Genomic DNA, 24,576 nt, shown 5'->3' with positions numbered 1-24,576 from the left:
TAACTTGATTATGCATTAAACATTTCATTGTGTAGCCATATTCAATTGATATGTTTTTCTGTTGGCAGCCAAATAAATGCTTAAGTGTGATTTCCCGGGTGATTTAGATGAGAGTCTAAATTTCCCAGAGGGGAAAATGTTTCATGTGGTCTAACATTATGAAGTGGTCATCTGTGTTATCGTTCCCTGTTTTTGGTCCTAAATCATTCATAGCCTACCACAGAATGTGTGGAATGTTTGCTTTCCTCACACATAATACAGCATGTCCGTGTAGCCTACGCCAAATACAGGATGCACCAAACATACAGTAGGCTACCTAAACTAGGAGCAATCAGACAAATGTAGGCTCGTACAAATAGCTTACCTTCCGAAGATGATTTTCTTTCCTCGCGTGGACCTCACCAACAAGCACATGCACCTCCGTCTCCGAAAGGTTTCTCTTCTTTCCGCGTTTTTCCATAAACGTATTTATCTGTCCCTATGCTCCACGCTATATTATGTCGGTTCCTTCCGGGGTATCCCCGTTGTGCCGTCATAGTTTTGACCATATATGGTTGGATTTGGGCGTGGAGAGGGCGGAACACGGGGCGCGTGCGCGTACGCTCTCTTCCCCGCCCGTCTCGGATTTCTCGTGCAGAAAAGGGCATACGACTTTTTTGATAGATCCGAAAAGCGTGTAAATATTCTCGTCGTACGCTACATTGTGCATTTTCCGCGTTTTCGTCGTACGCCCTCTTTTACACCTGAATTTACACGCTCTTTGATAAATGAGGCCCCAGAACACCATCTACACACAACACCATCTACACACACCACAACACCATCTACACACACCACAACACCATCTACACACACCACAACACCATCTACACACACCACAACACCATCTACACACCACAACACCATCTACACACACCACAACACCATATACACACACCACAACACCATCTACACACACCACAACACCATCTACACACACCACAACACCATCTACACACACGACACCATCTACACACACGACACCATCTACACACACGACACCATCTACACACACCACAACACCATCTACACACACGACACCATCTATACACCACAACACCATCTACACACACCACAACACCATCTACACACACCACAACACCATCTACACACCACAACACCATCTACACACACCACAACACCATCTACACACACCACAACACCATCTACACACACCACAACACCATCTACACACACCACGACACCATCTATACACACCACAACACCATCTACACACACAACACAACACCATCTACACACAACACAACACCATCTACACACACCACGACACCATCTATACACACCACAACACCATCTACACACACAACAACACCATCTACACACACCACAACACCATCTACAAACACAACACCATCTATACACACCACAACACCATCTACACACACCACGACACCATCTACACACCACAACACCATCTACACACCACAACACCATCTACACACACAACACCATCTACACACACCACAACACCATCTACACACCACAACACCATCTACACACCACAACACCATCTACACACAACAGAACAACATATACAGACAACACAACACCATCTACACACATCATTCACGCACACCACAACATCATCTACACACACTGAAGTTGATGAGGAAGTGAGGGCCTGGGTTCCTCCACGCTTTCCCACCAGAAAGCCCCCTGTACTTTTCCCCCATGAGAAAATCCCCTATAAGTCTATATTCCCTAGAAGTCCCTATGTAGATCGTGTTCAGACAGCAGGTAGAAGCTCTCTCCCCGTGCGCAGAGACTCGCCTGCTTTATAGCCTGCTATATCAAGGCTGTTGCGAGAGAGAGAAAATAGCTCATTCTCGGATTTCTGTCAATTGGAACAATGCAATAGAATGGAAACTGTTTTCCAGCAGATGTCTTATTTAAAACAAGATTGAAGTAGGAATGCAGTTTTGTGTTTACACGTATGGCATTTATGCAGTTTAATTTGAGAAATCCCAGCAATGCTCTGCAGTAAACAATGTTGTGTTTGCTATCACAACCTTCTAAACCCTGTCTATGGGAACAAGATGTCTTAGATACAATAACATTGAATTAGGAAAGCAGTTTTGTGTGTTGATTTGAAAAATCAACGCGAACACTAAACATGGAAGCTCTTTTGCGCAGTGAATGGCGTCGTTGAAATAAAACTTTGCCAGAATGCTTCCTATCAGCCAATCAGAAATGCTCACCCTTGCTGCCCCAGCTACGAAGTACTTTTCCGCAGGCACGAGCACGAGTCTTTTTTGGGGGGGGTCTGTTGTGTCTGTCATGTGATATTTTACCGCGTTTGCTGTACTAACTTTAATGTGCTGACAAATTATAACCCCTCTTTCATGGTTTCAATTTTTTTCAAACGCTCTACAGCAGACTCTGTGAACAGAATCCTCTGTCGAGAAAGTCTAGAATGTTCCGGGAAGCTCAGGGTAATGTGTCTTCCTGGTGACCTATATTTCGACAGCAGCATTTGCATTAACACCCCACATGTTCAGGTTCCCAGAAGCCCTGAGAACTCAACCTTGTTTTTATATGGGGGGGGGGGGGTTATTTTACATGCAGGCTCCGGGGGTTAATGTTGATATTAACCCTGTCATTGAAAAAGGCAAGAATATCCCTGCCGGATGTTGGCCTCTATTCTCTCCTCTCCTCCCCTCCTTCTCCCATCTCTCTCTTTCTCTCTCTCTCTTTCTCTCTCTCTCTGTTTCTCACTGCATCGTCTGCCTCTGTCAGCTGCGGTGTCGTGTTTCAAAGTAGTGTAGGATCAAAGAGGACACTGAACCGTGGCGTGTTGTTCCGGCGTCGGGGAAAGGACGCTCGCTTGAGCTCCTTCAAAGGCGGACGTCTCTTATTATCCGTCACTGCCTGTGGGTCGGCACCGCAGGCGGACGGACGGCGGGGGGGGGGGGGGGGGGACGCATTTAACAGCGACACGCGCCTGGCCTCACACACATACGCGGCGGCGCGGAGCTTCGGTTGTGCAGTGCGCATACGGGAATACGATTTCAACTTGACCCAGAGAAAAGACATGTGCCATAAATCCTCTAATGAGGGGGAGAGGAGATGTTGTCAGGGGGGTAGCGGTCACCACGGCAGCTCAGCCGGTCACTGCTGTTGTTGTGTGCGGTTGTGAGGAAGACGTGCATCTCTTGAGGGCCTAAAAAACGCATGTTCCTCACCACTCACAGCTCCCCTCGAGGAGCATGCCCTGTAACTGGTTTGGTGCAGAAGGCTATGTCTCCACGCTGCCCTTATAACCACATCAGCGCACAGCCGAGTCACTGAGGAAGCCATTCCTGATTCAACTCTGCCCCCACAGGGGGATATGTGTAACTGCAGCTCCAGCGTCTGTTAGACACTCTGCAGTATACTCGTTACCTGGCTGCTTCACAGCCTCGCTGCTCTGCTGGGGCCGCCCGTATTAATCCCTTCTTCTATACCGACGACTTCATGTTTTCGCTTTTGCCGCTTAACGCTCTGAATCAATTGGATGTCCTGTTCCCACAGGAGGGTGTGCCCATTAACTAGAGTATAGGTGTTCAGTCTGACATGGATCAGAGAAAGAGAGAGAGCAGGAGGAGGAGAGAGAGAGAGAGAGAGAGAGAGAGCTGTAAGGCCTTGCAACGGATTCATCCCCTCTCTTTTCATCTGAAATCCTTTCATCGCGGGGTATTGAGAACACGGGGGGTCTCCTCAGTCACCTATGTGCCCGGCTGGAAGATCCGAATGTGAGTCAATGGAGATGACTGGAGGCATGATGGGCGAATCCACGCTGACGCCCGGCGCGACACAGAATGCATTGAAATACGCATCAAAGGTGCCTGACTGCCGACAGTCACCTTTCCATTCACACGGGCCGACTCACACGCACATACTTGTTCTTTCATCACTTTCAATCTTTCTCTCTTTCCTCAAACACCACGCAATCACTGGCTTCGGCAGCAACGAATACGTTTTGACCTTCGCTTGAAATTCTGACACAAATCGCCAATTTCGCTCTGATATAAATCTCTCCCTCGCTCTCTTTATCTCTCTCTCTCCCTCTCCTTCTCTCTCTCCCCCTCATCACAATTCAGTTGAATATAGCCTACTGCATGATTTCAATTCTAGTCAGCTGGATAAGTCATGTCTCATCCGTCTGGCCCGTGCTGCGAGGCCCTCTCCCTCTGTCCCTCCAGGACCTAGTCCATCTTCAGAGCCACGGCCATTACTCAGACCCAACAGCGCCGAGCAGGGCGGGCCCGACCCAGTTATAGTGGGACCCGAGAGAACCCCATCCGTCATGTTTCAGCGGCGGTCGGGGCTGAGGGGAATTACCTCAACAAGGCAATATTCAGAACCAGACTGGGCCGGGCACTGGCCCTCCATCCCCCCAGGGGTAATCAAATAAAGTTAAGAGAGGTCCAGTTTGACAAAATGGCCTCAAGCCAGGGTCCGGTGGTGATGCCTGCATTTGTTATGCCCTCAACACAGATTTGTTTCCTTGCATATTCCTATCAAATTATTGTATAGCAGCAAGTATGTTACTGTGAAATACGAGGTTAAAATATTATTCACTTCAGTTGTATGGTCCCCAACTTACTTTAAAATCAAATAAAGTAGGCTACATTTCAACAATATTTCCACCTGTTAATTGACACGTCACATTTATTTCATGAATAAAAAGTAGGTTTCTGTAAACTTGAGTAAAATGAGGTCTACATTTAAAAACAAAGTAGCTTTTGAAAAATTTGAAATTAGTGTTTACATTTAGAAAAATAAGGCTTGAGTCTGAGGCTTGAGGCTTGACCTCACTGCTGATTTCAGTGGGTATCTTTCCTTAAAAGCACCTTTGTGCTTAGTTTCATAGTGGCGTTTGACGTTGCCGATTTTGATAATGCCTACCTTCTCGGAACATATGAGACAAACGGGTTTAGAGCTACCCGCGGGGAGAATGAATATATACAACTCGGTCCATTCTTGATGGAACGCCCTATTTTCAACATCTATGTTTCTTATTTTAGAGCGCGGCATGTATAGGCTGACGTTACTTCTGTCTTATATTATCTCACTTCCCTCTTTGTTTGTCGTTACGTTTCTCCGGTCATGCATTATCCAAGTCCAACTAATGTTAGCAAGGAATCGCTCTGATTACAGTAAAGTCAATGATAGCTAGGCTGTCACATTTAGACTGGGTGACGTCAGGCAATGAACATACAGATTTGATTGGCCAGCGACGCGTGATATAGTAAACAAATTGCCGTAAAAATACTACAAAGGCTGTGCAGGCTCAAACTAGTTGCCTACGCTCTGTCAAAAGGGAGAAATTCTCATTGATTTAGCGGGTTATGCGCGATCCGGATTGGATGGCTTCTGGGTCCGGATCCGGACCGCGGTCCGCCTGTTGGTGATGGCTACCCGATCTCTTCACCCCTCCCTCCCTCCCTCTACGTCTCCCTCTCCCTCCCCCTGCCTCTCTTTCTCACCCTCTACTTCTCCCTCCCTCTACCTGCCTCCCTCCCTCCCTCTACCTCCCTATCACCCTCTAGCTCTCTCTACCTCTCCATCTCTCTACCTCTCCTTCCCTCTAAATCTCTCTACCTCTGCATCCCTCTGCCTCTCCTTCTCTCCCTCTAGCTCTCCATCCTTCCTACTACAGTACCTCTCCCTCTACCTCTCCATCCCTCCCTCTACCTCTCCCTCCCTCTAACTCTCCCTCTCTCTACCTCTCCTTCCCTGCTTCTATCTCTCCCTCCCTCCTTCTAACTCTCCTTTCCCTCTACCTCTCCATCCCTCTCTCCCTCTACCTCTTTCTCTCTGTCTACCACTCCAGCCCATTCTCGCAAATCTGTGTATAAATAACACGCTTTTACACCATGCATATAATACGCCAAATCACAATTCTGTGTGTAATACATACACCGAAATCCGAGTCTGTGGTTGGTTGTTCACTTTGGAACACATGATACAAGAGGGGTATACATTTGCGAGCGCTTTTGTGGGTGGGCTCGGTGTGTCAAACAACTTTGGTGGGACAACACTTACAGCAAAACTAGTAAACAACACCACTAGCTAGCAAAACTAGCAAACTAGCTCACATTCTTGCTGTTAACGACCGTTAGCTATAGCTACTGTTTGCATTCGTTAGCTAGCGTCCTAGCGTTAGCTAGCATTATAATACGAGCTAGCTAGCTAGCGCTAGCTAATGCTAGGATGCTAGCTAGCTAATGTGAACAGTAGCTAGGAAGCTAGCTAGCTAATGCTAATAGAGCTAGCTAGCTATTCACAGTGTACACAACCACCATCCACGTCAACACAGGGGTTAGACGTGGACACAGGGATCAGGCTAATTTAGGAAACTGGACCCAGGAGTGGAGCTACTCGGGCTCCGCATATCGCCATACCCCTGTGTGGGCAGGGCCATTTCTCAATGCTTGCTGCCTGAATGCCTCCACACAGTTTCGGCGTAGGCCTATATGTTACACGCAGCATTGCGATTTGACATATGATATGCACGGTGTAAAAGCGTGTTATTTATATGCAGATTTTTTGAGATCGGGTTGACCACTCCCTTCTTCTATCTCTCCCTCCTTCCCTCCCTCTACTCCCCCCCCCCCCCCACTCCATCGCTCTATCCTGGCAGCAGGGAGCTCTGCAGATGTGTCCACTGTGAGGAGTGGGCCACAGAGACGGACCCTCTCAGCCACTAGCACTAATCATTTCTCTCTCACACACACACGCACACACACGCACACACACGCACATGCTGTAATTGGTAGGAAATTAAGTCATATGACTGGGAACACAAAAGGAAAAGACAACAACCCTCTCTTTGCCACCAGGACTAATGAATTACTGCCAGTGCTGCACAATGATGACAGCCGCTGTTTCCCCCCCCTGCTGTAAGTCCCTGGTCCTCATTGATAAAAGCATGGTTATTACCACACTCTGCAATATTCAAACAGAGATTTGTCATCTAATAAAGAGAATTACATTTCAGACTCCATGTATAATTCATAGCCTTCAGCCTTAATCCAGCGTTAACTCAGAGCCCTGGATACAGTTCAGACTGTTGATAGAGCTTCAGAGAGAACACACACATACATACACACACACACACGCACATACACACACGCACGGACACGCACCCACACACACACGCATACATACACAAGAATGCACCCACATGGATATGCACACGCACACACACACACACACACACACACACACACCCGCACACACACACACACACACACACACACACACACACACACACACACTGTGAGAGATGCTCTGAACTCACTGCATGATGCAGACCACTGTGCATGTGCGTGTTTCATTCTATTTCAATGTGGACCTTTAATGTTTGTATGTGTGTGTGTGCGAGTATCTGTGCCTACATGTTTTGTGTGTGTGTGTGTGTGTGTGTGTGTGTGTGTGTGTGTGTGTGTGCGTGCGTGCGTGTGTGTCTATAGGCAGGCACTCTCCTCTCCGCTCCTCTCCCATCGACCGCCGAGTCCCGGGGAGCCGTCCGCTTTTGTGAGCAGTCTGTAAACACCCATGTAAAAGGAATGACGACTCACAGTGTATGTGCACAGGTATTTGTGTGTGTGTTCGTGTGCGTGTGTGTGTGTGTGTGTTGGCCCTCTAACGAGTTTGCTTATTTTCACCCATACACACGCTGCACTCCAAGGCGTTCGCCTAAACAGAGCAGCGGGGCCCCCTCCGGTCTAGCCTCAGCCCTGCCGGCCGCAAAACGTAGCGGACGGGACGGCTGCAGTTCCCCTTGCGCCGTACCCCACTAACGCACTGATTTACGCTGCAGCTGGGAGCTACAGTACGACCCGCTAGAAACGTCAGGCTGCTCGTGGGTACGAACATATGGTTCACGTTGCCTCGTAGGCGGCCGCTGTGTCACCCAGGAAGGAAGATAGGTGGATATTGTTGGAGTGTGCGCATGTGTGCGTACGTGTGTGTGTGTGTGTGCGTGCGTGTGAGTGTGTGTGTGCGCATGTGTGCATGCGTGTGTAATGTGTGCGTGTGTGCGTGCACATGCGTGTGTGTGTGTGTGTGTTTGTGGGTGATGGCCTGTTTTATCCCAGCCTAAGGGGTTTCCAGAGTTGAGGTGAGATGCACTGCAGTGAGGGCTAGAGTAGATTAATCTGTCTTTTTATCACTCTAATTCTCCACTTGGGGAAACACACTTTTAGTGTGCCTGTTTGTGCGTGTGTGTGTGTGTGCGTGCGTGCGTGCGTGCGTGCGTGTGTGTGTGTGTGCGTGCGTGCGTGTGTGTGTGTGTGCGTGTGCGTGCGTGTGTGCATCTTCCTGATACAGTAATTCTACACTCAGCGGGAAAACCACCTTGCTCCGGGAACAATTAAAATAGATGGGGGGGGGGGGGACAGAGGCACAGATACAAAGTGAGAGAGCTACAGACAAAGAGAGAGAGATAGAGAGGGAGATGCAGAGAGATAGAGAGAGATACACACACACAGAGACACAGAGAGAGACAATGAGATGAGGCAATACACCGCGAAAGACAGAGATAGACCAATAGAAAGACAGAGATAGACCAATAGAAAGACAGAGATAGACCAATAGAAAGACAGAGATAGACCAATAGAAAGACAGAGATAGACCAATAGGAAGACAGAGATAGACCAATAGAAAGATAGACCAATAGAAAGGCTTGAACAGAATGTGGATTGAGCTGGACGGAGGGAGAGACGGAGGGCTGTTAGAGGGGGGAGGAGCCAGCCCTCAACCTTCACCTGGTGCTGCGTCATCCCCTCTGGACGGGCTAGACACCCAGCCTCTCTGCTCTCTCTATCCAGGGGTCTGATAGCGGATGTGTATGTGTGTGTACTGTCTGTCTGCAAAGGGTGAAGAGTATTGCAAACTGCACCGATGAGCAAATCTGCTGCAACAGGCTCATTTGAATGTATGTAAATTAGGTGCTTCCGTGCAAAATTGCACCAAATAAGCCTTGCGTCTGATCCACAAACACCATGAGCTAACTGTCACATGCGGTTAGAGAGGTGCAAATACTTCTTTTGAAAAGCTGGTATTAATTGCAGCAGTCAGCGCGCACTCTCTCCTTCTGTCTCTCCTCAGAACTTGTGAAGTTTGAATGATACTGAATTGATATTGGATATTAAGGGCAAAATATATATAGAGAGGAATTTAAAAAAAGCTGCGATGCACAGAAACAATACTGATATTTTCTGCAAAAAAGTGTGGTCTGTCGTTTTCATTATGATCCAATCTGTGTCCTGAAATATGGAGAAAAGCTTAAAACACTGGGGAAAGATCCGACTATATCCAAGATCTTGTATATATATACAAGAACAAATTGCATCCAGCTGGTGGTAAGTGCAGCACATATAAGGGGCTGACATGCCCGGGCTCTCCAGGGATCATGGCTGCAGTTATTGTAGCCAGACGAAGGCACCGTCATGCCAGGCGAGTGCAAGAACGCGTAATTGGCTAATTGCAATAATGAGCGCTAATTGCACACAGTTGGCAAATGTGTGGGCGTGTTTGCCCAGGCATATCATTAGAGAAAAATCTTTTGTGGATATCGTGCTAAACTAGAGCAAATTGCCGTTGCAATTGCTGTGCAAAATATCGAGCTATTAGCGGGAGCAATCCATTCTTTGTGGATTTGGGCCTGCATGTGTGTGTGTACGGCCTGTTTGTGTATGTGTATGCATACTGTATATGTGTGTACTGTATGTTTGCCTTTGTGTACTTTATGTGCATGTGTGTGTATGTGTAAGCGATGTGTGTATTTTTGTGTATGCGCATGTGTGTGTATGTACTGTCTGTTTGTATATGCGTACTGTATATGTTTGTACTGTATATGTGTTTGCCTTTGTGTACTGCGATGTGTGTATTTTTGTGTATGTGCGTGTGTATATTTGTGGATGTGTACTGTTAGTAGCGCTGTAATTTGTTGCCGTGGACAGAACAGCAGCAGTGGCAGCGGCAGTAGAAAACCGTGTGTGTGTGTGTGTGTGTGCGCGCATGTGTGTGTGTTTTCTGCACATAGCTGGATGTTTGGCTATGCCCTCGGTGTCTCCACTGGCTTCTATTCTCCACTAGAAAAGTCCTGATGAAAACAAAGCTATTCAGCTGTTCTGACACTCTCAATGGCCTCTCCTGGAGGTCGGCAAGGCAAACAGAAAGTCTGTGACCAGGCACACACACACACACACACACACACACACACACACACACACACACAGACACACACATACACATAGCCACAAACAAACACACATATAAATATAACGACACACACACACACACACACACACACACGGTGGTCTGGTCCTGTCCTTCATACTGTGGGTCGCATCATCTCGCTGCAGCTCAGATTCATTTCCCGATTGATCTGACCGAAGCGTTGGATCCTCTTTCTCCAGGGCGGTTTTCCAAAGCGCTGCCCCGCGCCGATCTCCTTCCCCCTCCCTCCGGTCACCGGTCAGCCCGTGCCCTATCTCTTTCAGGTGCCCCGCGGCGTGCGGTTCGACCAGGCCAGGACCGCCCCTGTTGACATCCGACGGCGGGGTATTATTGTGATGGCTGGCGATCGACCCGGGATCCTGACGCGCGGGCCCAGAAGTACGACGGGACAGGTCTAACGTCAGAAGGGGGCGGTCAGAAAGGGATGCGGCGCACGGGACGGAAATCGAAGACGACGCGGCGCGTCGGCTTTCATCCGGTAAGATGATCGTGCCGGAGCGGGCTCTTAAGGAGATGTTTTTTGCAGTGCGGAGGACAGCGAGGGGAGGAGACGGTCTGAGGAGGCTTTTAGACGCTGTCACCGTGAAACATGACAGCTGTTGTCCAAAAATAATGTGTTTTTATGATCTCAATGTCAGGGGATCAGACAGCCTTTGGTGTCTGCTTAGAGACATCTGTGGCACTGGATATAACTCATACAGGAGCACGCGCGCACACCCCCCCCCGCCTCCCCCCACACACACACGTGCACGCACACACACACACACACACAAATCATCTAACAATCTAACAATTAATCCTTGTCAATCACGGATATAATTTGGAACAAAAACAACTGATTCTGCTCATTTGATTCTTGTGCGTGCTATTCCACTAATTGAGAGAGTTGGAAAGCAGTGTGGTAGATTTCAGTCCATGTTAATTTGGGGGTGGAGATGAATATATATATATATATATATATATATATTTGTCAGGGTTAAATGATGGGTACTTTGCCAAACACATTTGATGGGTACTTTGCCAAACACATTTAAATAGCTGTCAACTGGATGACAGTCAAATTAAGATGGATTAAGCTTTTAAAGATTGTGATTTTGTTTACCGACTGTTGCAGGTCTAATTTAAGTACAAGAGCGGTCAGGGCCATTTGTAGATAACGATACGTGTGTGTGTGTGTGTGTGTGTGTTTCTATGTGGCACACAGGTGTGTACTGTGTGGGTACTGTCCTTCGCATGTCCTTCTGCGACTGGAGGGGGAGGTATGTGTGTGTGTGTGTGTGTGTGTGTGTGTGCACGTGTCCACTGACCTGTGCAATGAGATCAATTCAGAGGCTATCCGCCACAGAGTTTCAGTAATGCCTCTATCAAAGCTTGACTGATTGTGTGCAGACCTAGTCTAGAGGAAATGTGTGTGTGTGTGTGTGTGTGTGTGTGTCTTATTCATCTTACCCCTTAAAATATTGAAATGCAGCCATTTAAATTGTGGAATGAAAACCAGATTCAGGGACCGCCTCCAAACTCCATTATTTGCTGCCACTTTCAAATCAAAATCAATTTCCCAGCCCCTGTTGTTCTGGAGTCAGGCTAAAATATTGTCTCTCAGAGTATCTGGTAAAAGCGTTTTTCTCCTCACAGCTCCAAGGGGCCAACAGTGTGTTTGTGTGTGTGTGTGTGTGTGTGTGTGCATGTGTGCTTGTGTGTGTGTATGTGTGTGTGTGTGTGTATGCGGGGGGATGGGAGAGGGGTCTATTTAACTGCATGGTGAATATATTGGTAAGACGTACCTCAGGTTCGCTACTGCTGTGATGTGTGTATGCCTGTGTGTGTGTGTGTGTGTGTGTGTGTGTGTGCGTGCGTGTGAGTGTGTGTGTGTGTGTGTGTGTGTGCATGCGTGTGTATGTGTGGAGGAGACACTGCTTCCTGTATCCGTAGACTGAGACTGAAAACGGATGTCATTTAGATTCCCAAAGCTGGTGCATCTATTAATGCTTGGATGAGGACACTGCTAACAATGAAGACTATACACACACACACCAGTTTTCACTGCTACGGCGAGATTAACACACACACACATGCACACACATACCTGGACACACACACACGCGCACACACAACCACAGGCGCATATAAACATACAGAAAGGCACTCATGAAGACACACACACACGCTCACAAACACAGACATGGCTTACTGTAGCTCCCCTTTGACACAACCCATAGCCATGCACACGCACCGAATACCCGGCAATAAAGCACATTTCCCTCAGCAATAGCCAGCGTCTCTCTGGCAAGAGCGAACCAGACGGGAGGATGACACGGACACCGCCATGATTCCCTTTCTGCAGTGGGGGGGGGGCTTCATAACTCAATAAGAACATGGCCTCCCCAAGATTTATGCTCTGTGACCACGGGACTCTGCGCATAAATCACTCCCGGCTCACCTTTCGCTTTCACTTATTCATGCCAGCCATTATTCCCAGCGTTATTTATACACCTCAGCGTCTGGCCGGCCGATGATCAATATCCTTAATTTTAATTACATCAGCCCTGCCACTGCTGATGTGCGGCCCTGTGTTCCAACTCCAAGCGTCTGTGTTTGGAAGTGTTAATCAACACTGGGAGGGTTATACGGGGTATGGGGGGGGCGAGATTGGGCTGAAGGGAGCAAGAGTACGAGGAAGGAGAGCGGGAACGACAGAGCAGGTTGAATGAGAGATGAGTAAGAGCGCACATGAGAAGGAGCTAGCGCGGGAGTGCGGTGCGGGTCGGTCCGGCGGTGAAGGCAGTATCTCTAGCTCTGCCGTGCTGTGGTGTTCTGGAGAGCGGCCCCACTGCTCTCTGTGTCAGTAGCCATTGGGATCATGGCTGGGCCCGTGGCCAGGGTTGAGACACTACGGTAGCTTAGTTTGTGCCGTGCTGCGGTGTGGCGTGGTCCTAGCTCTCTGTTCTCCGCGCCGTTTTACGCCTCGGACAGCGATGGCAGCAGGAGACCACCAGCAGAGACTAACACACTCTGATTCCTGGCATTAGGAACGTGATCTGTCCTTCTGATTGCAGCTCAACATGACCAGCTCAGGGGGAAGGCAGTGTGTGTGTGTGTGTGTGTGTGTGTGTGTGTGTGTGTGTGTGTGTGTGTGTGTCCTCAATTCCCAGCTCCTGTGGAGAGGTGCCAGGTCCTCTGCGTGTGGCTCTTGTCTTCTGTTATAGAGATCGTATCTGCTTTGTACCCAGCAGGACTGGCAGGCAGGCACACCAGACCTAAGAACTGTGTGTGTGTGTGTGTGTGTGTGTGTGTGTGTGTGTGTGTGTGTGTGTGTGTGTGTGTGTGTGTGTGTGTGTGTGTGTGCTGGTGTTGTTTATTGTTGGGATGAGGAGGGATAGGAGCCTCTCTAATCCCAGGACCTGCCATGGTACCACGGAAATAACCCTGTATAATCCCACTGTTTATATCCAGGAGTAGGAGAGGAGACAAGAGAAGTGAAGTGAAGAGGAGGGGATGGGAGGGGAGATGAGAGAAGAGAAGAGAAGAGAAAAGAAGACAAAGGGAGGTGAGGGGATAGGAGAGGAGAGAAGAGAAGATAAGCGAAGACAAAGGGAGGTGAGGGGAGAGGAGAGAAGATAAGAGACAAGAGAAGAGAAATGAAGAGACTGTTGATGTTCACACACACACACACACACACACTGTAGCACAGAACAGCACAAGCTCACAAACACATATCAAGCCCATCTGCCCCCAGCGTACAAATCACCCCCCCAGACACCCCACCCTCTTAAACTCAGCCACATCGTTATTGATCACAAAATAGGTGTATTCTACCTTAAGGCGCACAGAGACCATCCCTCTAACCACCTGGACTGGGTCCGTGGGCCCCACCCCTCTCACCTTATTCCTCTGTGTAACCCAAATGGACAACTTTGCTTGCCTAAACAGAAAATTGAGCAAAACACACTTTGCCCTCCCCCTGCATGTGTACTGTGGGCCCAAAACAAACAGTTCCTTAGAAAAGACAAACCCCAACCTTACACATAACCCCTGCAAAAGAACAAGCAGGAACAAGACGTGCACAAACAGAAAACACATGAAACACTGTCCCCGCCTCACCACAGTATGGGCACCCCTCCCCCACCCCTGGATCAAGCCGGGCCAGAAAGCGGTTGGTCGCCAGGGCCCCACTCTCCACTGCAAGTCCCCTGTCCGTTTAGGGATGGGGCGCTTATACCCCACCCGCCACCTGAACCTTGCACTGCTCCCCCCGCCTAGAACGCCCTGCCACTGGTGGACCCCAACCCCCACCCAAATCCCTAACATTCCTCGCCTTCACACATGCCTCATACAGAGCCCTCCCCTTCACCTGTCTGAGGTCACCAGGGTCATACAGAGCTCTCCCCTCCACCTGTCTGAGGTCAACCAGGCTCATACAGAGCCCTCCCCTTCACCTGTCTGAGGTCACCAGGGTCATACAGAGCTCTCCCCTTCACCTGTCTGAGGTCACCCAGGCTCATACAGAGCTCTCCCCTTCACCTGTCTGAGGTCACCCAGGCTCATACAGAGCTCTCCCCTTCACCTGTCTGAGGTCACCCAGGCTCATACAGAGCTCTCCCCTCCACCTGTCTGAGGTCAACCAGGCTCATACAGAGCTCTCCCCTTCACCTGTCTGAGGTCAACCAGGCTCGGAGTACTGAAGGTCAGCAGCTGGCACCCACTCTCCTGAAAGTCTCCAGAGTTCACGTCAACCGTCAGCAGAGGAAACTCCAGAGAGTCGTCTTCCCTCAGACAGGCCAGAATATCCTTTATTGAGTCAGGCAGCGCCTCCCGTACTGCCACACAGAGCCTGTCCAGCAGCCTGACAGAGACAAGTCCTGTCTGCTCCGACAAGTCCTGTGGTGTCCTCCAGCCTCCATCCTCAGGGACACACAGACGGCCCAACTTAGTCATAGCCTGGTACGACCATCCCGATCTAGTGAGCTCACTGCTTCGCTCCGCAATATCAGTCTGGCTTTCGCCCCATAGAAAGCGATTACATGGGCGGGGGTACTTGCCTTGACAACACCTTCAGCCAATCAGCGTTCAGCAAACCTTTGCCAAATCCAGTTGGAAGAAAACGTCTTTTCCACCGAGAAATTCTAGTGCATACTCTTGTTCTTGTTTAAGTGTTGTGATTAAGTCTATTTCTGCAATAACTGCACTTATAGCTGCGTTTATTCTTCTATCGTTAACGTTACCACTCGTTGCTTCGGGAGCCGCCATGTTTGTTCAGCGTGCGGCAGGGACACGAACCAATCAGGGGCTGCTTTCCACTGTGGGGCGGGACAGCAGGTAAAACGCAGTCCCTGATTGGCCCGGTATGGTCTGGATTTTGGCATAATCGCTCTGGAGGAGGCGAAGGCCAGACCGTTCTGCGGGATGCTCGCACCAGGCTAACTTAGTCAGGCCCCCTCTCATGAGCCACTCTCGCAAGGTGTCCTGTAATCATGGCCCCCAACTGGGGCAGTGGGTTGTAGAACAGAGGCTCCTCCCACACCCAGGGCCCAGCCTCTAAGCCCCCCCTCCATAAGGGTCTGATGCAGCCTCAGGCCCGCAGCTACGCAGCATAGAAATCCGAAAGACCCGTAAGGTTCGGCCCATCCTGCGTCATGATGAAGAGTATGAAAGTATTTCGATACTTGGTTTAAAAATAAGAACACGCTGAGTGGTCGGTCAAGCTGGTTTCAAACAAAGACAATAAGTTTATTCTATGTTACGATTTGCTAATTTGGACTCGAGCACAGGAAGTGAATCCAGGCAAGAGTGAGTGACTGGGGAACGAAAGCGATAGTTTATAACGTGAAAAAGGAAGTGACATAGTTTCAGGATGAAGAGGACAGGGAAGTGATGTCACACAGGAACAATTTGTAGTTTTGACAGACTGATTCTTGAGGAACGAACTACAAAGTTAGAACAACAGTCAAGTAGGAAAACAAAACACTTTGGTGAGACTTGAATTTCATTCACAAGAGCTGGTGGTCCAGCCCTAACGCTGCGCTCACACGCTTGCGTTTGATGCGTGTCCGTCAACGTATGGCGGAAGGCGTGTCTGCCGCATGCAACAACAACCAATCAGATTGTCCGAAACTGCGCTCGAACAACCAGTAGATTCTCCGAACCTGCTGGCGCGCACTATTTTGAAAACCCCCCCGGCTTTTCGTTGCTGTCATGGATGCTAATCTGGTCGAACGTGTGGCGATCGTCTATGCATTGTGGTTGAGGCAACGTGAACGTGGTACCCGCAGGTATTGGGTACATCCTATCCTGCAAACAAACAGCGATTGTCCTTCATCTTGGTATCGAAAAATTTGAAAATCCCGCCTTGCGATGACGTCTTTCTCCGTCAAGACATCTGATTGGTCGGCAGCTCCAGCAACGCATCTGAAAGTTGAACATTTCTCAACTTTCGACGCTAGCAACGCAGGCAACGCAACGCACCGGGACAACAACGGAACCAGAATGCCATTCGGCTGCAGCCATTGAAAGTGAATGGCATCCATCAATGTTGACGCATCAAACGCAAGCGTGTGAGCGCACTGTAAACCACCAGCCCTCCTCAGTAGAGCACAAGCCAGCTCCCCTCCAACTGTCCTTGTTATACAGCAGTCTTTGGGCGGCTTGTAAGCCTTGGAAGCCTAGCAAAGGCTCAATAGCTAACGTGTACAGCAATGGGCAGCCCTGGCGAATCCCGTGCCCCACCCGTACCCGTTCTCTTCCGGCTTCTGTGCCGTAAAGCAGGACGTTCATGCGAGAGAAAACCGTGGCTCGCGGTCAAAAGTTACATAGTGCAAATACAGGCCGTCGGACCCCTCTGTGGGAATGGAAGAGGTGCTGTTCTCGCTATAATAATCCAGCAGCACACCAATAGATCGACTTTGAAACTGATACTGTATTTTAAGATGAAATCAACACCATAGTGGGGCTTTAAACAAACATTCAGAATATGCAGCATTACAGCCCTCAGCCCTATACAATTCAGAGCAGAACTGAACATCCCCCTCCCGCACCACAGACGTAGCACGACCATCAGACAGACACAAACAATGCATTTGTTTAGACTCACAGCCTTGTTGCTCCAGCCCAAAGAAGAAAGAACTGGGTGCATCCATCTCCCTGAGCATGGAGAACCTAGCACTTACAGGAGCCCCCCTCGCCCTAGTCTGCAGAAAAGCCCCCAGGTCTCTGCATAATTCAGCCAAGTACAGCTGCTGGCCCTCCATATGCCGCCCTGCTAGCTCCGTCTCCACCTGCCTGATGCTACTCTCCAGCCCCTCCAGCACCCTCTTGGACTGAGCTGAGGACAACGCTGTGTACTGCTGACAAAACAGCCTAATGTGGACCTTCCCCACATCCCACCACTGATGGAAAGACTCGTACTCCTGTTTCCTGGCTGTCCACCACCTTCCAAAACATCCTGAAGCTAGAGCAAAAGGAGACGTCTTGTAAGAACTTCACATTGAACTTCCAGTAGGCACACCGCCAGGCCAAGATGATGGTCAGACAAACTAACAGGACATATTTCAGCCCTCACTAGACGATTACCATACTGACGAGAGATGTAAATGCGGTCCAGGCGCAGCGCTCTCCCTGCCCCCCGCCACCTTCACCCAGGTAAACTGTCTAGTGTCCGGATGCTTGGTCCGCCATGTATCCACCACATCCAAAGTATTCAGTGACCCCTAAGTGCTCCCACTGATCCGAGGTGGGGCTCCTCCCCAGTCCTACCCCTTGTGAGGTCCACTGTGCAGTTCCAGTCACCCCCCATCTGGTGCCAGCCCTGCCAACTCCTGTGCCCTGTGCCCAAAAAGACCCACCCTATCCCTCCCCCCATTGGGAGCATACACGTTTACAAACACACACTCCCTATTATTAACAGATGCCCCCACCATCAACACCCGACCCTTACACCCCTCCTGAGTGGATAGGATGTTAACCCCCAGGTTACTGGCGAATAGGATTGCCACCAACCCACTAACGTTAGTGCCATTTCTCAGTACCTGTGTCCCCCTCCACCACACCCCCAGCACACTTCATTCCCAGCATCACTGTGTGTCTTGCAAAAATACCACATTCAATTTTTTTTTCTGTGCAACAATCCGCTCCCCCCCCCCCCCGTCTCTGGCGCCATTAACATTAAGAGAGCTTACAGGTAGGACCTCCATAGAAAGAGACAGAAGGATAAGCATACAAAAGTAAAGGAAAGCCCCACCTGCAGGCGTGCATTGAAAAAAACACCCATTAACTCTGATGTGTGGACAAGCCCTTACGCACTGATGGGACACATTCTCTCAGTCTATACCTCATCTATACCTCATCTATACCTCAGTCTATACCTCATCCCCGGTGTCTTGCTTTTTGAGCTGACCTCAAAAACTGTTGATCCGGGAAGAAAGCTGCCAAAGAAAAGAAGAGGAGGGGAGAGGAGAGGAGAGGAGAGGAGAGGAGAGGAGAGGAGAGGAGAGGAGAGGAGAGGAGAGGAGAGGAGAGGAGAGGAGAGGAGAGGAGAGGAGAGGAGAGGAGAGGAGAGGAGAGGAGAGGAAGACTGCTACCAATCAACACCTACCCACTTACTAGTGAATCTCTGCCATCAACAGACATCCCTCTCTGGTTAACAGAAACACCACTGGCAGATCATCATCCAGATTGGTTTTGCCTGCTCATAGATTTTGATGAATTGGAAATAAATAAGACCCGTTCTATGATGCATCTCCCCTAGTGAGAAAACATTGTTAGAGAAATACACACAAACAAATGCACACAATGCAACACCCCCACACACAAACACATCATGTTGGACTTGATGACATCTCCGGTGAGCTTGCTGCGTATTTGCTGGGGGCTGTGTTTGTGAGGGCGATTTTAACCACTAGATCATTGTAGCAATACTCTGGTGTACCACGCCCTCCTACCCTCAGACCCTCCTCTGTCTGGGGCATCGTACCACGCCCTCCTACCCTCAGACCCTCCTCTGTCTGGGGCATCGTACCACGCCCTCCTACCCTCAGACCCTCCTCTGTCTGGGGCATCGTACCACGCCCTCCTACCCTCAGACCCTCCTCTGTCTGGGGCATCGATCCTCACAGCTTCATTTACAACACTATGGATTTCTCCAAAACAGGAGGAGGGAAGAAGGGAGAGAGAGAGAGAGATAGAGAGAGAGGGAGAGAGAGATAGAGAGAGGAGCAGAGAGTGTGAAAGAGATAGAGAGAGGGGGGAGAGAGAAGTAGGGTGGGAGTCATGGAGAGGACAGTGGAGGGATGGGGGTCTCTATAAAAGTGTGTAAAGCTGAGCCGTACTGACAGACTGCTGTGAGTGGAGAATGTAACCAGCCCTCCAACATGGTTCCTAGACACTTCTCTCTCTCTCTCCCCCCCCTCTCTCTCTCCACTCACCTCACCCAATAATTCCTGGAATGTAGTTAGCCTAATTGACTGCTCAAACCTGGTACGTTAGTCAGTCAGGCCCTGTGTTAACTTCCTGTAACATTTCCCTTTCTTCCCTGTCTGCTCCTAAGCAACACATGCCCTTTTACTCCACCCCGTTCCCAACTGCCCCAGACCCCCTTAGGCTGGGGTAATAGGCTCACATCACATGGGGCCTAGTGACGACTGCATCATAACCCCCCCCCACACCACGACACACACACACACACACACACACACACACACACCACCACCTCACCTTTACAAAACAATCTACATTGTGACATAAATGATTGATTCATGTCTGTTATTGCTCGGGTAATGACATAGCATCAATAATAGATGGCAATTGATGCATTCACAAAGCATACATTGATGTCATTGGCGACCTGGCATATGAAGAGGCTCTAGTTAAGTCATCCAGGGGAATTTATAATTCATTAATTCGATGTGGATCTGACATCTGGGGCTAGGTGGTGGGAGTGAGTCTGAGAGAGAGAGAGAGGAGTGGAAGAGAGGAGGAGAGAGAGAGAGAAAGGACAGAGAGAAGAGAGAGGGGGTTGTCTCTTAGCACAGCAGCGTATGATCACAGATGGACGTCACGTACGCATGCACACGCAAGTGCAAATACACGTCCACAAGAAAACACACACACACCTTCTTAATTCTGAGATCCTAAATGTGAACTAGATAGCATTTCACATCAGTGTGCTGTATCTGCAATAAATTAATACAGTATGGATATAGTATGTATTGTACATAGTTAATGTTTGAGAGCAATATCACCTGTGCGATGAGTATAGATTAACAGAGAGAAAGTTTGTGTGTGTGTGTGTGTGGGGGTATATGTGTGTGTGTGTTTTGTGTGTGTGTGTTTTGTGTGTGTGTTTGTGTTTGTGTGTTTTGTGTGTGTGTGTGTGTGTGTGTGTGTGTGTGCACGCGTGTGTGTGTGTGTGCACGCGTGTGTGTGTGTGTGTGTGTGCTGATGCATGCTGAAGTCAATGCCTCCTGTGTCAAGACTAGTCCAGTTTATACCTCAGGGTATTATTTAGGCAAGGCTATTTCATACCCCCCTAGGCCAGATGATATCCCCACACTCAAATACACAAAATATCCAGGGGTTAAAGTGGGCTAGCCTATATAATACCCAAGGTAAATTCTGCGCTAATCAAGTTTATACATCGGGATATTATTTAGGCTAGGCTATTTCATACCCAGAACCCACGTTTTTAAGAAAAAAGGTCCGACAGGTTGTTAGACAATATCTCAAAATAAGGATAGCAATACCAACATGACCAGTATTTAGACTAAAGAAGCAAAGATACCTTTTTACTCTGTAGCATATTTGAACTGTATGCATACATTTGAACTGTGTGTATAAAGTGTGTGTATACATTTGAACTGTAGGATTGTGGCATAAATGTACATGTTGGTACTGTATCTGTCACTGTTGACACACATTGAATGCAATTATGTAACATGTTGTTTGATGGCCACTAGGGACCACGATGGAATACAAGCTTTCATAAAAACAAAGACACAGAAATCAACAAATACATTCAATAAACAAAATAAATGAGAATAAACAACAAACATGCCAGTCATTGGATCAAGTCAAGTAGGTTCCAGGATTCCATTCTAACAAGGAAGTGATGTACAGTAAGCAGGCCCTGTAGCTATAAGAGCTTTAAAAACAAACAAATACCAGTGATAGTTGTGCCTTTCAACAAGAGAAGGCCAATCTACCTACAGGACACAATGGTGAGTATCATATCTGTCACCAGTAATAAATCGGAAGGCAGAGTGATACACCTAGTCTAGTTTTTTGAGTTGAGGCAGCAGCATGTCTATAAATTATATAACCATAGTCCAAAAAAAGCTTCAACAATCCTCTTCCTACTAATAAAAGGGAAGCTACATCTGTTTCTGTACATGAATCCAATTTTCTGTCACAGCTTAGAGGGTAGTTTATCCACAGTAAATTTAAATTACAAATTTTCATTGAGCCACAAGCCAAAATATGTACTCATTGACTCTCACAATGCAAGCGCCACTAGCAGTAGATATATGCACTTCATCATCATTAATATGACTGGCTCTCGAGAACAACATACATTTAGTTTTAATAGCAATAAGGACTAATTTCAGATTCATAAAAGCGTCCTGAAGAGCATTAAAAGAAAGCTGTTCTCAGTGGCCATTTGAATACAATACACAATAGTATTGTCAGCATATACAGTAAATAGGCATGACAGCCAGTTAAAGGAGTAGTAAAGGGAAAAATCATGTTTAGCCCTGTTTTAAGGTTACTTATGATCATATACAATGATTCAGATCAAAACGTTGACAAAACTAGCACTTTTGAGAAAGTCTGATAATTGCTCTACCACCGTTTAGGTCATACAATGGATGTGGGTGGGCACCTTGAAAAATCATTCAAAAACATGTTAAACTCTCGATTTCAAAGACAAGAAACTGTGGTATGTGGTGTGTCCCTGTTACCTGGTGGAGAGGTGTGTGATTGCCCCCCCCCCCCCTGTTACCTGGTGGAGAGGTGTGTGATTTCCCCCCCCCCTCTGTTACGTGGTGGAGAGGTGTGTGATTGCCCCCCCCCCCCCCCCCCTGTTACCTGGTGGAGAGGTGTGTGATTGCCCCCCCCCCCCCCCCCCTGTTACCTGGTGGAGAGGTGTGTGATTGCCCCCCCCCCCCCCCCCTGTTACCTGGTGGAGAGGTGTGTGATTGCCCCCCCCCCCCCCCTGTTACCTGGTGGAGAGGTGTGTGATTGCCCCCCCCATGTTACCTGGTGGAGAGGTGTGTGATTGCCCCCCCCCTGTTACCTGGTGGAGAGGTGTGTGATTGCCCCCCCCCCCCCCCCCCCTGTTACCTGGTGGAGAGGTGTGTGATTGCCCCCCCCCCCCCCCTGTTACCTGGTGGAGAGGTGTGTGATTGCCCCCCCCTCCCCCGTTACCTGGTGGAGAGGTGTGTGATTGCCCCCCCCCCCCCCTGTTACCTGGTGGAGAGGTGTGTGATTGCCCCCCCCCTGTTACCTGGTGGAGAGGTGTGTGATTGCCCCCCCCCCCCTGTTACCTGGTGGAGAGGTGTGTGATTGCCCCCCCCCCTCTGTTACCTGGTGGAGAGGTGTGTGATTGCCCCCCCCCCTCTGTTACCTGGTGGAGAGGTGTGTGATTGCCCCCCCCCCTCTGTTACCTGGTGGAGAGGTGTGTGATTGCCCCCCCCTCCCCCGTTACCTGGTGGAGAGGTGTGTGATTGCCCCCCCCCCCCCCTGTTACCTGGTGGAGAGGTGTGTGATTGCCCCCCCCCTGTTATCTGGTGGAGAGGTGTGTGATTGCCCCCCCCCTGTTACCTGGTGGAGAGGTGTGTGATTGCCCCCCCCATGTTACCTGGTGGAGAGGTGTGTGATTGCCCCCCCCCTGTTACCTGGTGGAGAGGTGTGTGATTGCCCCCCCCCCCCCTCTGTTACCTGGTGGAGAGGTGTGTGATTGCCCCCCCCCCCCCCTCTGTTACCTGGTGGAGAGGTGTGTGATTGCCCCCCCCCCCCCTCTGTTACCTGGTGGAGAGGTGTGTGATTGCCCCCCCCCCCCTCTGTTACCTGGTGGAGAGGTGTGTGATTGCCCCCCCCCCCCCCCCCCCCACACTCTGTTACCTGGTGGAGAGGTGTGTGATTGCCCCCCCCCTCTGTTACCTGGTGGAGAGGTGTGTGATTGCCCCCCCCCCTCTGTTACCTGGTGGAGAGGTGTGTGATTGCCCCCCCCCCCCACACTCTGTTACCTGGGGGAGAGGTGTGTGATTGCCCCCCCCCCCCCTGTTACCTGGTGGAGAGGTGTGTGATTGCCCCCCCCCCCCCTGTTACCTGGTGGAGAGGTGTGTGATTGCCCCCCCCCGTTACCTGGTGGAGAGGTGTGTGATTGCCCCCCCCCCCTTGTTACCTGGTGGAGAGGTGTGTGATTGCCCCCCCCTGTTACCTGGTGGAGAGGTGTGTGATTGCCCCCCCCTGTTACCTGGTGGTGAGGTGTGTGATTGCCCCCCCCTGTTACCTGGTGGAGAGGTGTGTGATTGCCCCCCCCCCCCCCCTCTGTTACCTGGTGGAGAGGTGTTGGCCGGGGACATAAGAGAGGGAGAGAGGCCCAGTCGAGACCCCCGCTGCCGTTGCATAACGTTATGCTGCTTTTGTTTTAGGCCCAAGGCTTGTGTGGCCTTCTTTTTCTTTTGTGTTTATTGTTGAGTTTCGGTGAGACTGTCTTATTGATTCTTTTGCCTCCTTTGTCCCAATGGTTTAGTTAATTCGCTGTTACTCTCCCCTTTCATACCCCTAGACACCTTTCATTTTGGGGGGACGTAACAGGCATAACCTGATTTCACACACGTACACCCCCTACACTCAGATACACTAAACAATCAAGGATACAGTATTCAATTTTGATTTGATTTCACACTCTGATGCCAAGAGGTATTAGCAGTGCCAATAACCACGATAAAGCACAACCAAACATAAACACAATGAAACACAACTGTGTTATTGCTTAACATCAGTCAGTCAGTGGCTGTCCTAAAAGTCAGTGGCTGTCCTACCTGTCACACATATAGCATGATAGGCCAACTAATGTGTTTTTAAGCCGATAGGTCTACCTCAGAATATTAAGAAAAAAAAATGCATGCCCCAAAAACAAAACAAAAAAAACATTATGCCTAGTCATTAGGTATTAAAGTATTTGCCTTCAAAACCTGAACACAAGCTTTAGTAGAGGACTTGGGTTTAGGTAATTAAAATACACCTTTTCTATTCTCTGTTCTGTGCAAAACAATATAATCAAACATACTG

Source organism: Borostomias antarcticus, assembly GCF_949987555.1.
Source record: "Borostomias antarcticus genome assembly, chromosome: 14".
Classification (NCBI taxonomy): Eukaryota; Metazoa; Chordata; class Actinopteri; order Stomiiformes; family Stomiidae; genus Borostomias; species Borostomias antarcticus.
Note: the sequence above shows the minus strand (reverse complement) of the source record.